This window comes from Pinus tabuliformis, chromosome 6, assembly GCF_031772625.1.
Source record: "Pinus tabuliformis cultivar Carrire ecotype Pingquan chromosome 6, CPIR1, whole genome shotgun sequence".
Classification (NCBI taxonomy): domain Eukaryota; kingdom Viridiplantae; phylum Streptophyta; class Pinopsida; order Pinales; family Pinaceae; genus Pinus; species Pinus tabuliformis.
Window position 1 is genome coordinate 1725768941 of NC_142292.1, and position 6912 is coordinate 1725775852.

The window sequence follows — 6912 nt, forward strand, 5'->3', positions numbered from 1 at the left end:
TTCTTTGAATATATACCTTTCAAATAAAAGATTTCTCTTAATGCTAGCCACAGTCATCAGCACCAGATAATTTAATTCTCCTCCTTTTTTTTAAAATAATTTTTCTTTATCCTTTTAGTCATAGTCATCAGGAACCCATTATTTAGTTCTCCCTCCCCTTTTTTTTTAAATATTTTTTTCCCTTAATCCACTTTTTTCATTTTTTTAACACTGCCTTTGCCAAGGATCATAGGATTTGTTGGCTGAAAATTCCTTTCACCTTATATTACTTCATCCGATTTGGTAATCTTTAAAGTTGTTTCCTAATACCATAATATATGAATTTGATTTTGAAAAACCAATTTATTTCAATCTCTGTTAGTTAATTTCATTTAAGAATTTAAATCTATAGTGTTTTTTTAATTGTTACAATTAACTAATCATTTAAAAATCAAATTTTATATTACAATTTATGGTGAAGGCTAAGAGGTTATCATTATTGCAAACAATATAATCATCAACATTATCTAACTTTGTAGTTGACATTGACACTATAGATTATTAACTCCATTGGGTGCTTATCATATCCCTTGTCACCATTTTTCACTTGGTAACCTCCATGCACCTTTCCCAAGCTCCCATTTAGTGAATAATGAATGATGCCCATCCTTTCTTCTCTTATTACTATTCGCTATGTGAACCAAACTCAGATAGCTTCCCACCAATGTTCTTGAGGAGAGACTAAATCTAGACCTTTGTCCACCCAATGTATTCTCTTTTTCATAAGCAAGTGGATTCTAGTTTATGGTTTTATTGCACATTTCCATTTCACTAACATTTCCATAAGTGCAATCCAATCTCTAATAGTTGAGCTCTCAATGCCTACACATCATCCACATTCCAATTATTGGCTACATACTTCAAGCTATAAAGTACTCATGAAGAACTACTAAACACATAATCTAAGTCATTCAATTACACTATGATCACTCTATCTTCTACATGGACTTTCAATTGAGCCTCTAAGAGTATTTTGTACAAGAAGAAAACACCTTTATTGCATTAAATGTAATCCCATATGTTTTGAATCTACATGGATGTCTTCTTAGAAAATCTACAATTATAGGTGTTTTTGGAGACAATGTTTTCCATTTTATCAAGATTAATAGCAAGAACCCTAGAGAAAAAAAATAGAAAAAGGCTTCCACTTTAGATTGAGTAGCTTACATTCACAATTACACTGTTAAACAATGGTTATGGGATCCCTTCATGAAGCTCTTTCCTTGTGCAGACATGTAGATCACTTTAGACTAGTACATTTGTCACCCACATAATCTTAGAAGCTCCCCCAATGGTAGCTTCATGTATACCTATTCCAACCAATAATCACAAAATTTCGCCTAATGGATACATTTGAAAACCCTTATGTGGCAAGATAATACCTCCTTATTCAACGAGTATTTATAGTGGGCTCCTACTTACATCACTCTCTTGAAACAACCCTTCAGCCAAGAATCCTAAGATAATGGTATCTTTTTGTGAAACTCACCCATGAAATTTATTTGACCCAACCTAATCCATAAATTTCCATGGATATTCCACTAGACAATTTGTCAGAACAAATCTAATAAAAAATTAATGAAATCCGAAATCTATACTATGAGGGTTAATTGTTTCTTAGGTTTCTGGATTATTAAGTTACTATGTTATGCTTATGCATGCAAAATATAAAATGTGAAAAATAGAGAATAGATAAAAACGATCACTCACAAACTATATAACACAAGTTATGACTTGGAAAACCTTTTAGGAGAAAACCTAGCTAGAAGGTGAGGCTGCTTTGTTCTCTATTTCTCTAAATGGAAAAGGTGCAAATACAAAGGAGTGAGAGCTATGGCTTGTGGGTTGCTACATAACACAAACCATCTTTGTTCTTCCCTCTCTTTATCCACTCTTAGCTACCTTTTTCAACTATGGAACAAAATGCACTAGAATAGAATTGAACCCCTTTTCCTCCTAGCAGCCCAATTATGACATAACCTGATAGGCTACTAGTGGTTAAGCTTAACTCTCCAATTCTTAACTAGAGTTACAATATTAACCTTCTAAATTATTCTTCTTCATATTCACATGGTTATCCCATTTTATATGAGTAATTAGGATGATGTGGCATCCTCTCGAATCATGGTGGAAAAAACAAAAAGCTCAACTTTCAGATGGCATAATTTTGCATATAAAATTTGTTTGGGGTCTTTCTTGAGCTATTGGAAATGTATCTAACTTTAGAATAGAACTAGGGGGTATAACAAAATCAAGAGTTTGTTTACCCCATATATTTTAGGAAATGCAACAAACTACCTCTAGAAGGTCTAAAATCCCAATTTTCCAAGCCGGGACCCACCAATGAAAATGGTCTCGTGAGCTAATTCCTCCCATTTTCCCACTCCAAAAGCATGAAGATAGATGGAAACTAATATAATACTCCAATTTGGATCACATCTCCCCATTTTAGGATGGTTTGTTTCCCCAAAAGCTTTTATTGAATGAGGTGATGAAATTTTTTCTCTACTTTCTCCCTAGAGTATCATTTAGATTTGCTTGGAAGTTGTCCTTTTAACCCAATTTGCCAAAGATCATGCGACTTTTGTCTTGTAAATATATACCTCTTATGCAAAATTTTTCCTCTATCAACTCCACCTAAGCATATGCTGTTAAATCCCTTACAAAAGGTAGGACTTGTTCGTCTTCCTAATTCAACATAGAAGGTTCATAATGTTTTAGATTTTCTACATCTACCACTAAGTAAATGTGCATATATGGGGGTAGACTAAGTCTATAGGCATTATCTACCACCTTTTTCAGTGTCTCAAAGTGACCACATCCTAAAGCCTTGATTTTCTTACTAGGTTCCTTAGCCTCTCCTTGCTCAACTACAACCATAATTGTCTCCCACTTTGAATGACTTCTCTGTTATGTGCTGATCATGTATGTGTTGTGGCCACAACCACCACCCTATCAAAACCTGCTCTAGTGGTAAATTTGAATGGGTCCCCTAGAAGTTTGATCTTTCATTTCTCCGAATGATCTGTTTTTATCCGAGGGATTTTAGCTCTCTGCCGAGTCAAATCTTCAACTCTTAATGGTTAAGACACCCCCTAAATAAATCTCTGCGGCGTGATTCATTTATAACCCAGTCTAGCCCTTCATTCATATCTTTCATCAGGAATTTTTCAACCCTCATAAACCTTCTATCGTGCCTTTATTTCTATTATAACGCTTTTGTAATAGAAATACTTTGCAAGCATATTTAACTTACCTTTTCTGCACTTTTTCGGTCCTTATACATTTCTCGATGCCTGCCTTTATCGCTCTCACAATCTCTCAATTTCCACAGTTACACTACGCATTCCTCTTTTTCATCTGATAAGTGATGACCTTCTAGAATTCAAATGTAATTAACCACGTTCATATCCTTTCGAGTCCACTGTTACATCGCTTATCGCAATCGCTTGTCCGCTCCTCCATCACAAATCGCAATCGACGGAACCCAGGGCTTATACATAAGGCTCGATGCGATACAACGGACCCGACGGGACTATTAAGCATAACACATATGATTTCGGGTCTACTCCCCAATAACAAATCCCAATCGGCGAAACCCAACGTTTATACATAAAGCGCAGTGCAATATAGCGAACCCACCGAGATTATTAAACGCAACACATATATTTTTGGGTCCATCCAACCGCAAATCGCAATCAGCGGGACCAGGGTGATGTTGCATGTGACTGCCTGTGGCGATGTGCGATTGCGACTTGATTGCATCGTAACCTTGGCTGAACCAGGGGCCAATTCTTTCACACTTGTTCCTTTTGATTTTATAAAAGCTTTATTGAGGGCAATATTTGTGTTTTTAGGCATTTCTATCATATTTTCATAAGCATAGCTGATGTTGATTATTTCTGCAGACGAGGACCAAGAGAAGGAAAGAGGTCGAAGAGCGGATGCGTAAGCATCAAGAATGGCTCCGGGTAAAAGATGAATGAGACGATCTGAAGAATATATATATGCATGTGTACTCTATTTAAGATCCGGCCTTAGGCGTTCACAGTCGGGCTTCCATGCGTTACCTGTGTATTCCTAAAGTGATGTTGTCCCAGGTTTCATCATGAAGAGATGACACGCAGTCATTCTCCTTTCCATCGGCATCCATTCATTCCCCCCAGGAAATAGAACGCTCTAACAAATGTGACCTCGACGTGTCAACGGTTTCACCGACCGTTCTACGTCTATATATTTTGATTTGTATATTGAAAAGGAGAGGAAGGTGGAAAGTCAGGGGGAAGATGGAGGGTCAATGTTTTTCTGCATAAATATTACCTCCAAAGATGGGAGGGGGAATTTTTTTTGGGACAGAACAAGGTTGATTTATTTTGCTAATAAAGAAGACTGTTTGAATCAAGAAGAAGCCTTTTGTAGATTCATTTTCCTTTTGTTTTAGGTTTATAATCAGGCTGTTGTTGCTGGCATATATATATGTTTTGCATAGTGACAACATACAGTTTGTGACTAGTCTTGGTTATTCTAATATAATTTGTTATCATGGTTAACTCATGAGCAGTTGTTGATTCGAAACCTTGTTAAACATCAGTTGCAAGTTTTATTTGTATAAAAGGAATGTGTATTTCTGTATGAGTAATTAGTTTGCAATTGAGCTTTAATACAACCTTGTTCATCAGTGAACTTAGTAATTGATTCATTTGGACTTGGAATCTATATATGATGTTTAATCTCTTTTTGTTATGCTCATGTAGGATAGATTAGAATAGTTAGGACTAGCATAATTAGTTAGAATCAATATAGATAGGATCTGATACATATAGGTTAGCTGTTTCTTTTGTTGATTTAATGGAATTCTTCCTCCGGGGAGCAATCTTTCAACACCTATAACAGTTTACGGGTCCTTTAAAACCCATCGGAACTAGCCATTCCAAACGAAAGCAGATCTAATCGGGGTCTGCAATCGGGTTGGTTCCCTTTGTTGGCATAGCGAAAATTCGTCGTGTCAACAAAATTGGTGCTAGAAGGAGGGCCTGAACTGCCATCCACAACTTTTCATGATTTCATCTATAAATGTCGCGCATGGATTTGAAAATATTAATGTATGGATCATAAAGGTCAAAAATATCATTCTGCCCATTTGGAAGTGCCTCATTTCGAAGAAGCAGAGATCCCTCTAGGTCCCGTGTTTGGGTCACCCAAAGAAGAGAGACTGTGGGAGTATCCTGTCACTCAGGAACAACCAGTTAGAGTACTTACTTGGTCTTATGCTTGTTCCCTCTCTCATCTCCCCATCTTTCACTCTTTACCTCTGACAACTAAAAGAAAGCCAAGGGTCTTTCCCATAAGCGAAGAGACATTGGTAGCCCCTTCTCTTGAAGATATTATGCTAGAGTCTTTGCAAAGTATCAACACTCCTTGGGAGGAAATTCCTGAGGATCCCCCCTCTAAAGGTAATCCCTGGCCTGATTTGAAAATCCTAACAAAGAACGCCTCAAAGAAACCTTCAACTAGAACCTCCATATCCATAATATGGCTAACGTTCCCCCTCCAGGTGGGAATCTGCCTCCACCGCCCCCTTCAGGTGGGAATCCGCCTCTACTGCCTCCTCTAGGGAATCAACCCCCACCTCCTCCGAGAGCACTCCCTCCCTGGCTTGCACAAGATGCCATAGCGGTAACTGGGTAGCAGCATGCCTTACCCAAGAACACATAAAGAGTATTGCCTAAATTCGACCTTGAGCAGGGAGGCACTGTTGATAACCATATTCACTCTTTCTTCTTAGCCATGCACATGTTAGGGGTACTTGATGAAGATGTAGTATGTTGCTTATTCCCTTTTACTCTGATTGGTGCGGCCTCCACATGGTACTTTAGCTTGAGAATAGGATCGATCACCTCATGGGGTGCCTTTCAGCAGGCCTTCTTAGACAAGTTTAGCGATGATAAGATGCCTACGGCCTTAGTTTTAGAACTATCCCATTTAAAAATGGAGTCCAAAGAAAAGGTCATGGATTTTAACATCTGGTTCAACACTTTGGTCAACAGAATCCCGACTAACGCTAGACCTACTATGAGGTGCTCATGGAATCCTACATCACTGCTCTCCCTGTCCCTATTGCAATGTGGGTCAAGAGGAGTAACACACAAACCTTACAAGGTGCTATCGATGAAGCAGTAAAAGTCGAGCATGAAATGATCAATCTCACAACATGTCATCATACAACTGAAGAAAACAAAGCCTATCAGTCATCCAAGAAGAATAATGGGAGTGATGACAAAGTGGCTGAGATCAAAGAAAATGATACCACAGATGTGGAAGGTTTGCATCGGATCATTAAGAAATTGACGAACATAGTCATCGATATGAAAAGGAATTTTGGAGAGAGTACAAATGGGAATGGAGGAGATTATAACAACAGAAAATCCTTCAAACCTTTCTATCGTAAGAAGATAGAAGGTGGTCATGGCCAACTTGCGCTGCCTACTCCACCCAATGAAGGGATTTTAAATATGGAAGAGCTAGCTCTTATTGGATCACTCCTTACCAAAGAAGAACCTATAGTGGAGCTGGAGCTAGAACAAGAAAATGAGGAAGAATACCAAGTAGAAGATCCCTTGGACAAGGAATCTCAAATCAATGTACTGTGGGACTTCTATACAAATGAGAATGATGACGACAAAGGAGATAGTACGACAGAAATCCACACTAATGAAATCCACACAGGAAGCAAAGGTCCACTTGCGGGCATGATGAAGCCTATAAACCAGACAAAGAAAGATGTTTTCCCTTTGAAGGCATCCGCTCCCAAAGTTCCTGTTGAGAAGAGTAGACCTAGTGGTGATTCCAAGAGTACTCCAGTCATAAACTATC